Source organism: Pezoporus occidentalis, unplaced genomic scaffold (assembly GCF_034315485.1).
Source record: "Pezoporus occidentalis ecotype Australia unplaced genomic scaffold, CSIRO_AGI_Poc_V1 ctg182, whole genome shotgun sequence".
NCBI lineage: Eukaryota > Metazoa > Chordata > Aves > Psittaciformes > Psittacidae > Pezoporus > Pezoporus occidentalis.
Window position 1 is genome coordinate 1011346 of NW_026913662.1, and position 20468 is coordinate 1031813.

Below are 20468 nucleotides of genomic sequence, written 5' to 3' on the forward strand. Positions count from 1 at the left end.
TCTCTCCGGCTGTTGCTGCCCGCCCACTGTCGGCGGCGCAAGCGCAAGGGGAGGCGGCGTCCGGGGCAAGTCTCCCTAATGTAAGATGGTGGCCGGGCTGGCAGCAGAGCGCCCCGAGCTCGGAGATTACTCGTCTCTCGCGTAAAGGTCGTTGGAGCAGCCACCCAAGCGCTCGGCCGGCCGCCGCCGCAGGTCCCGCCCCAAGAGCGTCGCTTCGGTTCTCTTTCCCCCCGCTTCTCTCTTTTCTCGCCGCCTCTCTCCTTCCCTCCCCACCCTTCTCCTCCTTTCCCCTCGCCTCCTTTCCCGCACGCTCACCCACCCACCCGCCCGCCCCCGCCGTGCCGGGCAGCGTGAGGGAGAGCCGCGCACACGCACCGCGGGCCCGGCAGGGAGGAGGAAGGCGGGTGAGTGCGAGCTGAAGGCTGGGCTGGGGAAGGAAGGAGGGAGGGAAGGAGAGGCGAGGGGGGGGAGCCGGGCCGCTGTGACTGCGAGAGCGCCGAGGCTTCCCTGGGACGGCGAAGGCCTCAGCCCACTCCCCGGTGCCAGCCCCGGCTGCGGGGGAGACGCGCCGGTCCGCTGCCGTGCGCGGAGGACACCGGGCCGTGTGGGGAGGGCGAGCAGGCGGGTCCTCCCCGGGGGCCGCCGGGGCCGGGAGCTCTCTCCATGCAGCTTCCTGGGGGAGGCTGTGTTTATTTCCTCCCTGTGAGGCGCGGGGAGCCGCTGGGCCTGGCCAGGCCGGGGGCGCGGGGGGTCGGTGTCCCCGAAGCCTCTCGCTTGCGCCGGGAGAGGCCGGAGCGACTGAGAGCGGGGATCGCGGCGTGATTCACTTAGGATTTGCGTGGAAATTTCCTCTCTCCACTTCTTCCTTCTCCCCGGAGCCAGGCTCCATTTGTTCTTGTGATTTGCACTTTTTTTTTCTTTTACTGAGAGAGGCAAACAGATGGTAAATGGCAGCCTCTTATATTTGGTGTTATTTTGGACAGTCCGTGTAACCTCCCGAGATTTGTGTGTCAGTAAAATAACCGGTACGTAACTTTCCATCTCCTACTTGCAAAATCCTAGAAGCTCTTTACATTTTGTGCGTTAGCAGAAGCAAATGATAAGGCTGCATTCAGGCTCTCATCCTATTTCTAGCGGCGGTCGTACAGCTCTACCTGCCAGTCTGAAAGTGAGCATCCTGATGCCTTCATCTGTACAGTAAAAGGGGAGGGAAAATATACTAGATAGTGATCTTAAAATGCTTCATTACTGTACCTGAAAGGCTTTAATTGTCCATGGCTTATGTATTTGTGTCAGTATGGTGATATCAAGTATGTAGTTCATAGGAGAAGCAATTCTCTTTAGAGCATATGTTAATGCAAGCAATGCCCATCAGCTAGTTAAAGCTGTGGAAACTCAAGGCCTGCAGATGTTAGCTTACTTCTGCCCAAAAGTTCTAGAAGTTAATGTTGGCCAATCACGTTTACTGAGCCTGTACAGATTTTTAACTTGCTGTGTTTTATTTGTGTGTATTTTGTTTTGGCTTTAAAATGCCTTGACTCCAGCATCCTTTTATTTTGACTCCATGTTCTTGTAAACATGGTGACTGGCACTAACAGAAGAGAAGCTCACACCAAAATACAAATATGTAGAAGAATAAAATTCCTTCTAGGCCTTTTCACTCCTTAAAAAAAAAAAAAAAGGAAAAAGAAGAAAATAAAGTACATATTTATGAAGAGCAGGAATAAAATAGCAGTTTGTCTTGAGAGTGTGAATTAGTTTCAGATGGCCCACAAATACTCAAATATACTTCTAGTTTCTTAGCATCTAATAATGTAGCAACCTAGTGCATGATCTAAGATCTGTTACACCTTAGGCTTTTGGGATTCTGTGATAGAGTTTCCATTTCATAAGCAAGACGGACACATGCAAGCATTTAGAAATGCTTAGCAGTTGAACTTGCCTGAATTGAAACAAAGTTCATTCTAGGGCAAGGGATTGTTTTGGAAAGGGGGAGTGCAATGATAAAATCATCTCGGCTTTTAACTTGCATGTGTCTTCAGTTGCCTCTTAATTAGCTTTTCAAATGGATGAGTCTTGGAGGATCCTAACAGTTTGTCCCTTTATAGAGAAAAGGTGGTTAGTGCCTATCAGGAACAGTGCTCTATTAATTTCTTGGTACCTTTTCTTCAGAAAGTTTAAGCACAGCTATACGGTTCTCACTAAAAAAAAATGCTTGGGTTAGTGAAGCTGATGAGAGAATATACACGAGTGTGTGGCTTTTTTGTTTAGTCAAAAATATTCATTATAAACAGGTACATGACATCCTTCATGGCTGTTGTTCAGGAAAGTTAGGATATTCTTTGTGAATGAAATGTTTTGAAATCACTGACCATGATCTTAAGTGTGGGCCCTGAAGGCTTAACTCTGACAACTATTTCTCAAAATTTTGCTTAACTCTGAAATGAATGAGATTGTTTCAAACAGTGTTTTGTAAGCACAGGTAACTGCTAAGTGAATGATTGTAGATTGCATCTTAGGCATTGGATGAGTAAATTTGTTGTTCTGTTGAGGCTGATCTATAGGCCTTACCACATGTTGGAAGGAAATTAATTGCTCAGCAAGACTGTAGGATCAAGAGTTCTTCAACTTCCACATGGTGAATGGTGTCTCAGGTTGTACAAACCGCCTTTTGTCCTTGCTTGCAGCTATGTAGTATTGCTGAGAACTTGAGTAAGTGCATGTGAAAGACTGCATAACTTACCTTTCTTTAATGTCCTGAGTGTTTCAGCTCTTTAAAGATGTTGATGCTTTCTTTGCTTTCCAGTGTCTTACCTTTCTTCCTTCATTGTCCTATTTCTGTTGGATAGAAACAGGGTGAGGAGTCAGAGATCTGTGAATCTGTCTGTGCCCCCCTCTTCTGGTTCTTGAAGAATAGTCCAGGAATTTCTTCATTTCAGGAGACTGGTTAACATTTGTTAACATTTCAGCAACTGTAAACACTTGACAGGCTTGGAAAATGCAGTATAGCAGCAAGTAGTGTGGCATGGCATGAGATGCCCATGGCAGGGGGATTGGAGCTAGATGATCTTGAGGTCCTTTCCAACCCTAACTATTCTATGAGTCTATTCTATGATTTTATGCTGCTCAGACCTTGTGGGTCTTCCTGTAAGCAAATCGGGAGGGCAGTATAAGTGTCTATCAGGAAATATGAATATAATGTCTGTAAGTAAAAACATGTATGTATTTTTGCATAAACTATTTAGGTCAGTTAGGTGCATGTTTGTATCAAAATGGATGTTGTTATGTCATGCCATAAACTTTGTGCTTGGTTTTGTCAGGTGCTGTTTTTCTTGTGCGAGTCTGAAAAGGGAATCCTTATAGTTTTCTTAAGAATTGTATCAAAGATTCTACTAATTTAGTGAACCTTCAGAATACATATTTTTGACTGACTTACTAGACTGGCTACACCAGCTTAATGGAAATAATTATTTTTTAAACTAGTGATTTTCACATAATATTAAGATCAAGTAGCTTTGGTGGTGGTGTGTGTGGTTTTGGTTTGGTTCTTTTTTTTCCTTCCCCTTCACTCTTCTGTGAACATGACAACTCCAAGGTATTTCTTGTAGGAATCTATCATTTTAATGGGGCTTACAAGTGTTTCCTAAACACATATGTACAAAATAACACATTCATAAGCTCTCATGCAAGTGCTTTGACAAATTGAGAAAGCCTGCATCCAAAGCCATCAGGAGAATGCAGGCAGAGAGAGTGGCTCTCCTCATCATCACTTTCGGTGTATCCTGAAAGCTATGTACTGTGGTTTTATTCTGGAGCCGAACATGTTAGTGTTAATTTCATAATGATTAATCAATCGGTTTTGTATTTTATTAGGAATTTCAACTGTTGCTGGTTTTCAAACTGGAGAAAGGTGTGTTGGGGTCAGCATAAGGGTTTGTTCTGTTTTTTTTTCTTTTAGTCACCAAGTTAAAAATCAAGGTGGATCAAGCAAATGTGCTACTGAACTTGGTGGAAATGGAGCTTGGGTCTTGGCTGAGGCTTGTGCCCTGAGCAGTGCCGTCTGCTTTTGATCAGGTTCTAGTTTTTTTTTTCTGTTTTTTTTTTGTTTGTTTGTTTGTTTTTTTTTTGCAAGGGAAGAAGGAAAAACTTCAGCTGTCTGTGAGTGGTCTTACAACATGCTATGATCCCAGCATCAGTTTATTCTGTCTTGCAGCTATCTCAAGAACAGATGCATAATAGGAAATGGGTTCCATTTGACTGCAATACCTGATACAAAGTAACTGTACTTCTAGTGTCTTGATTATGGGACTGAGGGTCCTCTACTTCAGCACGGTTCCTTGAACTGTCCCTTCTGGGCTATGGGTGTTTTGCTTGTCACAGATTAGCAGTCCTTGATTGCTGGAAGGTAACATTGCAGTATCTTCTATTTGGTTGTGAGCATTTATTATTAGCACTAGGAGTTTGGGGTGGTGATTTTGTTTTTTTTTTTTCAGAAGAGATGAAGTGGATAGAGAGAAACTGAAAATGACAGCACGCTTCCCTTTCTTGACATTAAATTTCTTCTAATGAATTTTTCAAATTTTGAACAGAATCTCAGGAGCTTTGTAGGAATGACTTAAAAATGTGGTGGGAGTGAGTGTTCTCTATGGTCTTCAAGCAGTGTTTCATCCCTGGTTTTACTTTGGCACATTTTTAGGCCTTGTTTGTGGTGGACTGCAACTTAATCTTCTGTTTTGGACTACTGAGCTCTAATCTGTTCCTTGCTTCACAGAAGGCGCATTTAGTTTTCCCAATGTGTGTTCTTAAATGGTTTCTTCCATGCAAGATTTGATACAGAGAAGTAATAACTTAAAGGGTAGCAATCTCTCTCATTGTAGGACAAAATACACTACATAGGAAGACTCGCTACCAGTTTCCCAATTTAATGCAGTGGAGAAGTGAGAAGCTGGGCAATTTGTTTCAGGAATACTGAATTCAACAGATGAGCTTTATTTGAAAGGAGGCTACCTGTTGTGTTTTGGGTTCAAGTTTCTATGACCAATGTAGATTTGCTGTGAATCCTGTTTGAACCATGTATGGTAATTTTAAATTGCAAGATCCTCAAGATCTTTCTAATTTTTAATCACAAGATTGGTGTGTGTTAATTTTAAACTGCAAGTGTGAAATATTGCACTTGAAGGTGGAGTAATATTGTTACTTCTAAGCCCATCTCCTATTACATGTTACAATGATACCATCTTTTTAAAAAAATGAACAAAATTTGTGTGCAAGAGCAGGAGTAAGTAATTCAGTTATGTGTGCTTCGGAGCTGCCTACCTGAGGGAGTTATAGAAGTTTTGATGAAGGTGATGTCACAGAGAGGGAAGCATGTGATAGCTCTGTTGTTCAGAGTTTCCATTTTGCAATACAGCCTAGAAATTTAGAAAAATAGTATGAGGAAAGAAGTACACAAATCGTTAGATGTGTGAAGAAAGTGTTCACCTATCTTTTTCTTCTTTCTCTCCAAATATAATGAGTGATGATAGGTATATGTAGCTACAGCTGTGCCTGTCAAAGACCTAAAACTTCTACACGATCTGTAGAAGTTACCTTGGACTGTTGGATGTTGCAAAAATAGAAGCTACTCTCTTTGAATAGCTACTGCTCCATTACGTATGACTTCTTCCTTTTTCTTTTTTTTTTTTATTATTATTGAATGAAATCTATAATGAGTCTTCAGTATCTCATTCATAAAAAAAATAGTGTCCTCTGAGATCTCCTAAATGAGCATACAGTGAAAAGCCTGAGCTTGGTAGGTCAAAATTAGTGTTTATAGGTCAACTTGAGTGACAGTTAATTTGAATGCGTTTCTCCCAATCAGTGTGCACTGTAGGGGCCCCTAAACTGTTGGAGTTATGTTAAAAGCACTGGTCTGAATGAGAGAGGCCCAGCAGCATTAATCCAATTTGTCTTAGTGACTTAATCTTACTGCCATTTATCATATAACTGCTGCTTGTCTGAAGGAGCCTGCTTGCATGCACTTCTGTTGGTTGTTTAGTAAGTTGAATCCCTTTGCCTAAGAAGGTAAGCTTTCGTTTTACGAAACTTCATCCTAGGTTAAGGGTCAAGGAAGTTGTAAGTGAGGAACCACATTTGATAAATTAATTATAGCTTCTTCCCATCTTTGAAAGTTTCTTTGTGAATACTTTCATTTAATAAAACATGTATTTAACATTAATATTGTGGTTTCAGAGTTAGTGACAGACTGGTTCTGGAACATCAGGTGATAATTCTGAAACAAGGATGATCACTGGTTTTCTGAACTGTTAGTGTATGTCGAAAATATGGAGGAACAGCTGGAGAGTTTAAGGAAATACCAGCTTTTATACTCATCAGGCTGTCTTCTGCACAAGGGTAGTGTCACCTTCTGGCTGGATTGCAATTTCATTTTTGTCTTGAATAGTAGTTATACGTGTAAGCATGCTTCAAGGTAGGTCTGTTCTCATGTTGTCACTAGTGTAGTGGCTTTCTACCCTAATTGAGCCCTTTCAGAGCCATTAATTTCTCAATTATTTTGCTCATGGTCTCATTCTGATTTAACCTTGAGGCTCGTGATTCCCTGGGGGTGGAGCAGTGTCATACCTTGTATGAGAACTATTGCTTTGGTTACTACTATATAAATACATAGCACAGTGAAACTTGGTAAGAACCAGCTGCGTTGTGTGACCATATGACTTTCTGACAGTGTTAAGAGAATACCATACCTTAGGCAGAAACTGCTTAGAATTGGTTCTGTAGACAAGAGTATCTTTTTTTTTGGAAACCAGTTAACTGCTTTTGAGTTTGGGGATCAAAAAGAGAACTCCATGCAGCCATCTTTCTAAGGAGGCTTTTATTTTTTTGAGCTTAGTTATACGGAGTATAATTGAAGAGAAAAATCAGGAAAAATCAGAAAACAGGCTCTTAGAAGTAAAAAGCTTATTCTGTCTCTAGTTATCATTAATACCACTTACTATGAGTCTTTTAAAATTCTTTGCACATATGTATATTCAACTATTGAGTAGAGTCAAAGCAAAATTTGTTTTCAAACAAATGTAATTTGGTAGGATAAGGTGAGACAGGCAGGTTCCATTTGGCACTTGCACTACTGTAGTCATCCATGCTTAATAAATAAGCCACTTGCTGGTTGAGAGGAACAACCAGCTGCTGTTTCTGCTGTGTTCAGTGTGTGCCAACTCTGAAAGTGTGGTGAAGGTAACTTCCATAGAGGCACTGTGCAGCATCTTTTCACAGTACTATTTTTTTTCTGAGACTTACAGGATTAGGAAAGACCCTAGTGTATGAAAGTACAAGAAAGGAGAAGGATTTGGTGTCACTGGTTTGGTGGTGGTGTTTATATTTGGTTGTTGGGGTTCTTTACTAGCTATAAAGCCAGATATTAGAGCATCCCCTCAAACAGAGCTGACATCAGGTAGAGCAACTTTAAATCTAATAGCCAGTTCTTCATTGTCTTAAGGCAGTTATTTGAATTTCATGTGAGTTCTGGTTAGTTTGCCTCTCATGTGGGCTTATTGTTCTGTAAAGGACCTGTATTCAGCTGCTCTTGATCAACAGAAACTTGGAACTGTCCCTGTTAGTATTGAAAAGTCACAGCATTTAAAGAATATTCTGGGCAAGTGCATTTGTCGTCAACTTGAATTTCTGTGCTTTCTATAGCATATATTTGTCATAGTGTGACATTATTTGTTTGGGATTTAATTCAGCTCTCTGCACATATCAAATGTCTTCATAACATCACCTGCCTGAGTTAATGCAGCTCCATATAGTTGAGGTAGCAGTAGAAGGAATTTGGATAAAGCCAGTACTACACATCCTGCTTAAGTTTAAAAACTGATGCTCTGCTTTTGAGTATTTTACTAGATCGTTTCTTTTAGAATACTAAATTAGTTTTCCATTTCTGCCCAGCCTTTTTAGAAAATGACCTGGAAAGCTGTTTCCCCAGGATAATTCTTAATGTTCTCCCTTTCCTTTTCTTGGTTTTATCTTGTAAGGCAATTGTTTTGTATGTGACTGTCTCTGGAACTTGTTTATGACAGCATATATGTTATCTTCAAGCAGTCATACATTCTATTCCCCACTGGAATACAGGTGTGTCCCTGAACGTGGGTCCTGATCTTTCTCAGCTTTTGTTGTTTTGTAACAGATATATATTTCCCTGAAAAATAGAAGCAGAAGATTGTAGCCTGCGTACAAGATATGTTGGAATGGGAACTTATAGTGTGAGTGAATATTGCATAAAACAGCTACTTTTCTGGATTTCTAGCAGGTGTGTGGAGGGAATGATAGATCAATTCTCACATCCTCTGAAGTGTTTCTAGGTTAAATGTTTGAACTCTGGTTTGCTTTTCAAATAAAACTCCATTTTTGTAAATACAAAATGGATATCTGCTGTAATACTGCAACATGTTTTGACCAGTTTTAGACTGGACTATGTGTAAGTGGTTATATCTTCTTGTTTAATCTGTGAGTTCTTAAATTTCATGGGTTTTATCCCATTGTGGGACACAACCTTCATTTGAAAGCAGTGATGCAATATTCTTATCTGGAGTCCTTACGCTTCTGTTTTTAGTTACAATAAACATAAACTTTTGAATGATCTAAGGTCATCTCTCATTTCTGCCCCAAGGCAATAGACTTCAGTTCCTTCTAATGTAACTTTTACCCTTGGGACAGTCTTGTGATTGTAGTTTCCAGATTCATCTTCATTTGTGCAGATTTCAGAATTTCTTATCTTTATTTGTCTAATAAAAGTGAACCGTAATCAATACTTTCTGAAAGTTGTTGCGTAAAATATTTAGGCTTGTAATTCTTAGCTCTGCTTTGTACTGATTTTTTTATGATTATGATCTTAATGGCTAAACAATGCAGAATTAAGTGTAATCTTCTGCCTTATCAGAGGTATATTTTATAGAAAACTACACTGTATGCTGAAGTAGTAGAAAGGTTGGGAATGGAGTGACTACTTCAGAATTGAATTTCACCCCATGATTCCTAATATTTCTCCTTTTTTTCCCAGCAGTGTCTTCAGGAAAAAAAGTACGCATGCGAGAGAGATTGTGTTCTGCTATTTTGTTTTCCAGTTCTACATTTATGGGGTGGTGTTTCTCTCTGGTTGGTGGTGTCCCCCCCCACTCCAAAGTAAAAATCTTAAGTATTCTCTTTAGAAGCCAACAGTAATCCCATAGTGTGATTGAATGTGGCTGTGACATGATAGACATTTGTACTATTTTCTGGTGATACAGATGTCTGTGAATCTTCTTGAAGCAGCATCCTGTTCTTCTCTGTCACAAGCAGATGATGTCCTAAGCACAGTATTCTTATTTTCTGTACTTGCACTGAACTTTAAGTCAGTGTTTTTCTTCAGCCGATAGAAGTGGTAGATCGTAGGATTTATTTGGTAGTGCATTTTAATTAGATATACTTTGTGGTTTATCCAGCAGTTTTCTGTTAAAAATATAAATTGCTAAAAGAGATACTTTTATTGTCTTGAATTATGTTACAAAATTCCAGATTTTAGAGAAGGTTCAGCATTTGCCTTTTTCAGCATAAAACAAGAAATAAACCAGAAGCCCAACTTCCATCTAATTCCTGATAGTGCCACAAATCTGAACGCAGCATGTGTGTGGTATTTGCAATCAACTTTACCTTCCAGGTTTACATCAAGAAAAATGAAATGCTTCAGCCGTGCATTTTTTTTTTTCCTGTCAGGCTTTGCAGTTACTAGCTACAGGGATAATGCTTTAGTTGCTTGTGCACTCTTGAAAAATTCTAAGTGTAAGTACCTCATGTAGGTCTTATGTCCCTTTAAAGTAGAAATGTATTAGATTTCTATTGTAACTTTACAGTTCCACTATACCGTGTGGATTTACACACAATACAGCACACTTGTATTGTGCAATGGCAGTCTTTAAATTTTAATAAAACTTAATTTTTTTGCACCTAATATTTCAAATGTAGGTTTTTTTCTGAGGGGAAAAAAGGCTGGCACACATCTTGATTACTGCTACAAGGTCTGAATTAAATCTTTGGATACATCTCTTCTTCAGTCCTTCCCCTCTTGTCTCTGGGATTCATTGACTGACAAGTCATGGCATGGATTTTCCAGTAGTTAGTGATTCCTAATGTTACTTGATTCATCAAAGAGTGTGTGTCTCTATCTGAAGAGCTGATGCTGTCCTGAAGTGTCTTGCCATTAGGCTGATAAATAACTTTGCAGGACTGGATGGAGGGTTGGGAAAACTGATGTAGGAACTTTTGCTGTAATTATCAGGAAGGCACTATACCTTACCTGAAATGTACTTCAGATGCTGGAGTTCTTGTGGCTTCTTTGTTAATGTCTTTCACTTTTTAATGGCAACTTAATGATTTAGGCAGCAGCCTTAGTAATGTACTGTTATTCTCTTTCCAGATATATTTCTGATCTAAGTATATGCCCTTCCGTTCTGGGCATCTTTCTCCTATGTATCCGAGTGTATGTGTGTTTATATAAGCCTGTAAAACTTCTGCTCTTCTGCACAGGAGATGCTGTCTCTTCAGGAGAGGAACTGTAGTGAGCCTAGAAAGGCGATGTAGAACTCATTCAGCTTGTACTAGAACAGGCTTTAGTATGAGATCTTAGCTCCTGCAGTTGAATCTGTGGAAGTGCAGCGATGCAGATCAAAAGACACTCTGAATCAAAACTTAACAGTATAATAGAAGACCTAAGTCTAGCATATGTGTATGATAAGTGTTTGCTAAAATTGTACTGGTTGTTAGGAAAATGAGTTTTCATCCTCCAGAAGAGAAGGCTTTGGGAAGCAGAGGGAACTAATAATAACCTTGCGGTACCTATGGACAGGCTATTGAGAGTACTGAGCCAGGATCTTTATAGCAGTGTGTGTGGAAGGCAGGCAAGAGACAGCAGGAATACATTAAAATAACTGCATTTAAGGTGAGTATGTTTCACCTTGGAGTGGAACAGTCACTGGGACAAGTGAAAAGTTTGTCAGTCTTCATCCTTGGATGTTTTGATGCCCAGCTGGATACAGCCTTGAGTAATTTAGACTGATCTTGCTAACCTTGCTTTGAGTAGAAGGTTGACTAGAGAATCCTGGAGATCTTTTCCAACTGGAATTATTCTGTGATTCTGTAGCACACACAAAAAAAATCTTTATAAATATAAAGTTTTCCGTGTTGGGGCTTGAAAGTAAGCATCAGTAATGAGTCTGTATTAAAAGCCTTAATGTAGATAATATGCCTTTAGTGCAAATGCAAGAAAGCTTTGAACTTAAAGGTGTGCCAATGACACCAAGCTGTGTGGTTCAGTTGATATGCTGGATGGAGGGAATGCCATCCAGAGGGACCGTGACGCACTTGTGAGGTGGGCTGATGCCAGCCTCATGAAGTTTAACCATGCCAAGTGCAAGGTCCTACACCTGGGTTGGTGCAATCCCAGGCACAGCTACAGGTTGGGCAGAGATTCAGAGCAGCCCTGTAGAGAAGGAATTGAGGGTGTTGGTCGATGAGAAAATGAACATGAGCTGGCATTGTGCGCTTGCAGCCCAGAAAGCCAACTGTATCCTGGCCTGCATCAAAAGGAGCATGACCAGCAGGTCAAAGAAGGTGATCCTGACCCTTTACTCTGCTCTTGTGAGAACTCACCTGGAGTATTGTGTGCAGTTCTGGTGTTCTCAACATAAAAAGGACATGAAACTGTTGGAACAAGTCCAGAGAAGGGCCACGAGGATGATCAGGGGACTGGAGCACCTCCTGTATGAAGATAGGCTGAGAAAGCTGGGGCTGCTCAGCCTGGAGAAGAGAAGTCTTCTTGGAGACCTCATAGCAACCTTCCAGTATCTGCAGGGGGCCAATAGGGATGCTGGGGAGGGACTCTTCATTAGGGACTGTAGTGATAGGACAAGGGGTAACAGGTTAAAACTTAAACGGGAAGTTTAGATTGGATATAAGGAGGAAGTTCTTTCCTGTTAGGGTGGTGAGGCACTGGAATGGTTTGCCCAGGGAGGTTGTGAATGCTCCATCCCTGGCGGTGTTCACGACTATGTTGGACGAAGCCTTGTGTGAGATGGTTTAGTGTGAGGTGTCCCTGCCTATGGCAGGGGGGTTGGAACTTGATGATCTTAAGGTCCTTTCCAACCCTAACTGTTCTATGATTCTATATAAACACTAAAGCTTATGGGTGCAGTACAGAAGATCACGGAATCTCTTGCACTGTCAGAGGATGTTTGTTGTATTCCTGCAGCAGCAGGAATAAAGCTGGGTAAAATTTTCAAAGTGGCAACTTTCCTGTACACTGTCCATGGTACTGCAGGTGCAGGCGTTGCCCTTCTGCAGTGGTACTCAGTCTGAGAATATGCTGGAATGAAAGCAATTCAGTATTGATGTTGGGGTCGGTTGTGCGTGTAGTGGGGTTTTATGGGTGTTTTTCTTCCTTGCTTTCCTGTAAGGTTTTACTTTTTGTTTCTACTTTGGGCAAGATGCTTCTATTCAAAGGCTCAGGAATGGGGACAGCAGTGTATGTGACTAAATGCTTGTTCCTGTAGTTGTGTGTCTGCAAAAAGTAGAGAAACAGACTTTACATTTGTTGGCTAAAAAGCACAATTTTACAGGAGGTAATCCAAAATAATTTCTGCAACTTGTAACTGCAACTGTGCTATAATTTGTCTTATGGCAGAACTTGGTCTCAATTGTCTGCTTAAGCTAAGACTTTTAGGTAGCTTCCTAGTGGCAGGATTATGAACAGTCACAAATGAAAGATAAATTTAGATGTTGAACACTGTTACAGTGGTTCACAGCTTCTGCAGTCTCCCCTGGGAGAATGCAGACAGTGGAAGAAATCCAGTCCTAGCATCCTAAACTTATTTTCTTCATCTCTGCACTGTACCTATGGATAGTGTCTTTTGTGCTAGTTATTCTAGATTTTGCACATATTCTTTCTCAGGATTGTGATTTTTTGTTTTGGTAACTAGAAAAGTGTGTTTAAACCCTTTATGTTGATATTGCTGTTAGAGGAAAGCTGAAGTATGCTAAGTTTTCAGTACCTTTAAAAACAAGGTACTGATCAGTAATTCTTAATCTTTTGACTCTTTTATACTGGCTTGTGATGGTTTAGTGGCACTTTCAAATTAAAATTAATTAGGGATTCATGACCTAGTATAGGTGTATGTAATCTATCCGATAACTTTATAGAATGCTCTAAAGAAAGTGAGTGTGTTTGAGAGAGCTTTTGGTGTGTCCAGTAGTAGTCTTCAGCTCTTTGTCAGTCAAACAGGTTCAGCGGGCGTAATATAAATAATGAAAGTGTACCTTAAATTTGGCATGTAGGAATATGAAGGTAGCTCATTCTTCAGGACTTTTTTTGGCTTTTCCCCACAACTGGTAAGTTAGTGTGGTACAGTGAGGTACTGTGGGTACTGGAGACCTGGACTCTGGCACTGAACTAGATCTAGGTGTCAGCCAAAAGGTCAGAGTTCTAAAGTATTCAGTGACTACTGGAGAAGGAGTGTTCTGCAAACAACATAATTTTGGCATTGTTTTTGAAGAAGAGCAGAGATGATGGACAGGCTCTTCACCTAAATGTGTCAGGTTTTTTCTTTTGTTCTTCGAAATGTTTAACAGAACAATATCTTTTTTTTGTTTTTGTTGTGAGTTGTTGCAGTTTACTTTCTATATCATTTATCAATGAATTGCATTTGGTACTTTGGCTGTTGCTAGATAAATTGAAAATAAAATTTAAATAATAATGCCTTTCTCCACCTAGAAAAGCAAGTGTAAAGTTTATCTGGAGTAAGGTTTTAGAGGAGGAAATCTACTTACACCATAAACAGTTCTGCATCATAGTCCTTTTATAGACAATTAGTATGAGAGCCATTCTGGAAGCTAAAATACCTTTTAAAGGTTGAAAAATGTGCAGAAACAGACCCTGTCTGTTTTGTGGAGAGTAGTAAATTCCCAAGCATTCTTCAGTTCAAGCATGTCAGATTTTTTTTTTATTTTTTATTTTTTTTCTGTGGAAAGTGTGGTATGATAACAAATTCTAGCAATACATGACTGTAGCTTCACCTAAATATTCGGCATTATTTAAATACCTGTGTAATGGATTTTGCCACCTACAACCCAAATTTGTGCTGAACTGTGAGAAAAGACTAAATGCAAGACTTGTAAACGCCTTTAAATAGGAAGCAAATCCTAAAGTTGGAATGTTCAGCAACCATAATGCTGCCTCTTATGGATACCATGTGATGACTTATAATAGATAGTTCGGGGATTTTTTTTGATCCCTTTCAAACTGATGCAAGATTCTTATTTTACTGCTCAGATACAGTATGCTAAATGCTTTCTTTTTCTCCTACTTGTCTGAAAAGACTCGGATAGTAGGTAACTTAAGATGTGTTTTGTTCTAAGAGTACCTTAAAGACCTCTTCTACCCCTCCTGCCCTCCAGGTGTAGCTATTGGTTTCCTCTGTTATGCCATAGTTATCTTAGTCAATTTACTTTCAAAATGACTACACTTATTCTCTTGCTGGTCACTGAGAAAGCAAGGGAAATGACCATTAATTTTAATACTTATGCATACCATGAGGACAATTTTTATATTAATTTCACAAACTTCTCTAATTTTGGTGAAAGTTTGGAACACCAGAATGTGGGATTGATTGCTGAGTATACTGAAGAGCTTATTTATAACTTACATCCATCAATAATTACTGAATTTTGGAAGTGTCAGATTTTATCATCCTGTCCCCCTGTGGGGGGATGCAGAGGTAGTATCTTCTTGGCTGCAGAGATAGTATCTTGTGTTAAACCAGTATGCCAGTTTGTTATATGTGTTGGTCTAATAAAAGATACAATCTCAGCCTACAAACCTTGTGGGTGCTTTGGAGTGGGATGAATGCAGGAGTGTATGTGAGGCACAAGGATGTGTGTGGCTTTTTCATCATTGGCAGCCTCAGGACTCCGCAGAGGTGTGCAGTGCTAGCAGGAAGACGAGTTTGCTTTCCCTTCATGCTCACTCTAATCTTCTTTTGTGGTTGTTCTTGATCTATGTCCTGCTGTGTAAGAAAAGCTGCTGTGGGCACATGCTTTGTCTTTGATATCAACACCTCTGTGTTCAGGTATAACAAAGGACTTGTGACTTCATGTCACAAACCTTAATTCTGCTTAAATATCACTTAAATAGTGATATTTTATTCTGTTTTATATGCTGTCTTTGAATCCTAGTCTGCGAAGAATATTCTATGTGCTCTAGCATTCTTAGTCTTACGCGTAGCTATGTGTGTCGGGGAATTAAAAGCCCCTGTGGCTATAAATGTCCCTTTAAAAGTATTTAGAACAATTTTCATTGAAACTGTTTCATATGAAAGTTATAAAACCAACATGAATTGAAAGGTGCAGGGGAGGAGAAACAATATGGATTTTGCATGTGGTCAGTTTGGAGCTCTTGTCTTGCAGAGAAGGCAGCTAACCTGGCAGCTGCTGTACTCTCTAACCCTATGGAATGGGGCAGCGGAAAACACGTCAGGCTTTCTTCCTCCTGGGAGAGGATGTTTCTTTTCTGTTATTCTGACTTTGGATTTCTTCTCTGCAGTACTTACTCCACCCAATGAGCATTTCCTTCCAGAGGGTCTGGGAATTGAGTTGCTGACGTTCCAGCAGCAGCAGGAATACTTCATCCTTTTCCAAAGTTTTGTTGTTTGTATGAGAGCAGGGAATTTATCCGACTGATGTTGTAGCGTAAATTTGGGAACAGTGACAGTGCATAGGTAACGAAGTTTTAGTAAGCAGAATGGAAGAAAAACAAGGGTGTGTGTGTGTGCGTGTAGTGACCCACAAAACCAAATGTGCCATTCGTTCACCCTAACTATTAATTTTTAGCTATTTCTGTTAATGCCTTATGGGCAATCTGAACTACCTGTGCTTTCCTACGTCCGTTATGTTATGAACTAAAACTCTTGATAACGATTTGCCTATCTGATGCACATTACTGATCGCAAGCCTTCTCTATTACAGAAGCTAACAAAAAACACTAATAACCTGCTTTATGAAGACAAATGTCCCTTCTTACAAAGCAGATAAAATCTTCTCTTTTGTCTGTGGAGTCAGAATAGCAAAGGTATTTACTGTGTGTTCTGTCTGTGCGCTGCTGTGTGGCTCTGACCCTTGTGCAGATGGGGATTGAAAGAGCTTGGAATGTGTAGCCCATTCCCTGTGAGGTGGGGTACAGTGCTTGTTGGGAAGCAGATAACCTGGGTGCCACGTCCCTGAATAATATGATACGCTACTCCCTCTCCAAGTCTCCAGGAAAGATGCTTCTCTAATTATGCTGTTTACCAGATAAATCTTGAGATTTTTTTTTTTTTTTTTTTTTTTTTTTTAGACCCAGGGAGTAAGTCTGGTGACTTAGCATTATTTTGAAAGTGGACATTTCTATTAGAGGCAGCAAAACCACTCCACTCTTATGTAGGAACACTAACAGGGGTTTTCTGGTTGCTCTTTAAAACACTTAATTACTATTCAACACCTTGCATATGAAGACTAAACCACACTGTAAAGTTTCTATTATAGGTTTGTAATCATGCACAAGCCCACGCAAAAGTAGCAGTGCAATATGACCCATTGTTTTATTTCTGTACACACATTTCAGATGGAACTGCTGTGGTTTTAAGGCTAATTTTGGAAGATTCTTTTTCTCATCAAAGTAAGCTTTGTCCTCAACTGTTCTCCCAAATATATGACATTGGATTCCAGGTAGTGCTGGTCTGTCCTGTAGTTAATACACACAGTAGCATAAATGTAGAGAGCACACATTTGTATTTCACTCTGATTCATTACATGACCTCCTGATGCCAAGACCGTAGAATTTCTGAACACTGAAACAACAGACTGAGTAGATTATTATTCCTGTTGAATGCAGCTGCTGAACTGATTCAGCTTTACTTGCATATTAATATTGCAGTTACCTTTATTAGTGGGGGTATGTGACTATTTAGAATAGCCATGTGTTTAGCTATTTTCGTGTGTACAGTTGGATTTGAGTGATTTCTCTCTAAACTAGAGGTGTCAGGTTTTTTGAGAATCAGTTTTACAATACGTGTGAGTAACACTATAGTTATGTCCAAGACTCAAATATCACAAAGTATATGAAGTGGAAAGTCCTAATAAAAAAAGAATGATGCTGTCAGAAGATAGTCATAAATGGTTGCACTTTGAAAACCGAAGGGCAAGAGTCAATAACAACACATCTTAAATACTTGATCATTGCAGGGGGAAATTATGTTCTGATGCTTGCTGGATTCTGGTATCAGGTGTCTCGTATGCAAGTCTGGATATGTTGAACAGCTCTGTCCAAGGAGCTGCTGTACTTAGCTCGGGCCACTAAAAGAATAAGGAGAAGTAGGGGTGCAGTTGCCTCTTGGTTCTCTCACCTGAATTTGGTTGCAGTTCATATGTGTGCGATAGATATGCCTCTTTTAATGTGAGGCTTGTTTGGAATATTTTGCTTATTCAGTTTGCTGTTAGGTGCTAATGACTTTCAGAATAAAATACATGATACTTTTTTAATAATAAATCCCTGCACCTTGTAATTTTACTTCTTGATGGCCTGCTTTGATACATTTCTGTATGGGTTCAGCTTCTCTGGAAGGAATGCTAGGAGAGCCTCCCTGAGCCAGTGTTTTGAAAGGGAAAGGACTGTTCTACTCAAAGGCCTATGCTGGATTGCCATATTAAGAAACTAAGACGTTCTTTCTGCATTTAGTCTTTTAGACCTACTACTTTGAGACTTCTTTTGAATCTCTGTTCCTGACTTTTTATCAAGAGAGGGCCATGATGCTTCTGGCAGTGTTTTGTACTTAGGACCTTGGTGATTATCACTGTGCTGGCCGTGAAGGGTCTGGCACTGGAACACATCACAATAAACAAAGCACTTTAGTTGTCTCTGAGAGTGGAGAAACTTGAAGAGAATGTAAGGGTGCAGTAAAAAAATTGTTTCCTGATTTGTGACATTAACATCTGTGGCCCCAAATAAAAAAATCCTTGCACTGTGACTAGTAGAAGACAGCTTATGCTTCTTCCCAGAGAGTGAGAAAGGGAGGTGATAATCAAGGCAAGGATTTTCAGAGAGAGCTATAGCTTTTCAGAGAAGTCACGATGGTATACTAGGTTTTTTGTTTGTGTGTTTTGTTTTTATTTTGTTTTGTTTGTTTGTTTTGTTTTTGTTTTCCCTACTTGGTGTTTTGATGCTTCCACAATCTTTAATCATCCTAGCTTGAATGGTATGAAACCTTAATGCAGTAAGCTACCTTTGCAAATGCAGGGACCTTAACTTTTAGGGAAGGCCGCAAGACTTAACTCATTCAGCTTAATTTATAGAAAGGTAAGAAATATTTTACAAGTGCACTCAGATTTTACTGAGATCTAAACATTCATCCTCTTAAGTCTGTTTGTGTCACTCTAATACAATTAAGGGATGAGTTACAAAATTTCTAGGAATGGAACATTCTTGCTAGTGTACTCTGAGAGTTGACTTTGGATATAAGGGCTGTGGCACCTGACATTGGTATGAGATTTCTAATGTAGTTTCAAACATTAGTAGCTTCAACAGCAGCCTAGTCATTCAGTGATCACAGACAATATGTTCTCATTACAGGCACATATTTTTCCTCCTTTTCTCTTGAAACCTTAGTTCTATCTTGGGGAGAACCCATGGTGTTTTCGTGTGAGATTGGGTGTTAACTAGTCATTGCAGTCTTGTTAACACCAGCCCTCTGAATTCCCCTTCTGCAAGACAGGCTGTGTAGACATAGTGTATGATGCCTGCTTTATGTCTAATGCAGTGGTTGAGCACAATGGACCTTGTTTAGAAGCAAGTGATTCTTCTGTAAAACAAACTGTACGAACAGCCTACAGTTGAGGATTGCCTGACTTGCAAGGTTTAATGTTGCTATTTCACAGTATACGTGCATTGTGGGAAGGCAAGGAAAAGACCTCACCTTGATGCAAGATGCCATTTAGCTGGTGGGGCTAACTGCAGCTTCTTAAATATTAAACCAAAATTCTTGTGTAGTGACTTCCCTTGTTGGAGAAATTCTGTGATAGTTTTCTGCAAGATTTTCTTGTAAATGAAAAGTTTTGAAACACATTAAATTAGTTCTTAGTCACGGTTCTGGTCTGTGATTGGTGGTTTTTCTTCCTTAGGAACTGATTTAGGCTTTTCTCAAATTCCTGTGATTTGACTAGGTTTGTGAAAATGATCAGATGCTTGTGTGCTGGCTGCATTGATGTCATTCTGTAGACTTACTTCTAGCTCCTGGTTGTTACTGTTATACGTGTGATCATTACCAGAAGAAATGAAGAATTTCTTCATGTGTCTTTATTGTGATACTGATCTCTCTGGGTGCTTGCGCTTGCTGAGGATAAAAGGGTTTTCCCTGGACCTGCTCAGGCTGAACATAATGACTTTTTATGCCTACTGATGGAGGTTGGAGGATGTACTGTGGCTTTTTGGTCCATTGTGGAGTCTTCCCTGTGCCTTGGTTCCTAAAGATCTGGGTAGTGTATTTTAATCCGTGGCAGCCTGGTTCTTCTCTTCTACCCACCTATGAGGACAGAATACAGTGAAGACAAGCTTATTCTAGCAGTTAACCATAGGCATCACTGAGATACTTGGCTGTGATTCACTTCAGTTTAAGTATAGCATTACTGTGAAGTCCAGCCCTAAATTATTGGCAGAAGTGGGTTTGAATTTTTAATCTGGGCAGATACAGGATTAACTGATTTCCTTCCCAGAAACCTTATCCAAAGCAAAGTGAAAATGTGTGGATTTGAACTCATTATATTGTCCAGCTAAGAGGATACAAGCAGAAAATGTTTGAGGATGATCTTTCTCCACCTAGTGGGAGTCTTGATGTGTTAAGGCTTGCTATGAGGTAATAAACAGGGACCCTTGTGGAGGCTGCTCAGACTGGGTTTATGTAGCCTCCCTTGGTTGTCCCTTTTCATTTCCCACATAGATGCACAGAGTTACAGGTACTGCTATGAGTTCTTGTGTATTTTGATGCTACTGTTTTTCAGGATTTACTTCAGTCTTTCTTTAGATCAAAACTGTACTCTTGGCTGTTGAAAGCCATTTGCTAATGAGAAGGAACAGGATCAGTGTGAAAAACTGTGGAATAGAGTCCTTCTAACCAGACAATATAAGGCCATGAAATTTACTGACCCTACGTGTTTCGCTGTTTTTTTCTTCAGATGGTTAAGATTTCAGTTGTTGCTGCAGATCGCTGTATGCAGATTACATATTAAGTTGTAGTACTTTAGGAGGTCTGAGCTGCTGGATGTGGTTATTTGAGAGATTGCTGTGTCAAGAAACAGCTTTGTTTATAATATCAAGTAAGAAAAAAAAATAGTATGGTTGCAAACAGCTTGCTCCAAGTAAT

At 40.0% G+C, this 20468-nt stretch overlaps 1 protein-coding gene across 10 annotated transcripts in view; it reads left to right on the plus strand.

Annotated features, from left to right (window-relative positions):
* The first annotated feature begins 2 nt into the window (after positions 1–2).
* The window catches only part of CNOT4 (CCR4-NOT transcription complex subunit 4), a 108199-nt gene continuing 87733 nt past the window's right edge, over positions 3–20468 (plus strand). For 4 of the 10 annotated variants that reach the window (XM_062615497.1, XM_062615485.1, XM_062615491.1 and 1 more), the window contains exon 1: positions 3–404. The gene's annotated coding sequence lies outside the window, so the exon portion shown is untranslated. Of the gene's footprint in view, positions 405–1087; positions 1169–20468 lie in introns of all 10 variants that reach the window. The other 6 variants (XM_062615494.1, XM_062615495.1, XM_062615492.1 and 3 more) reach the window with 3 other exon arrangements.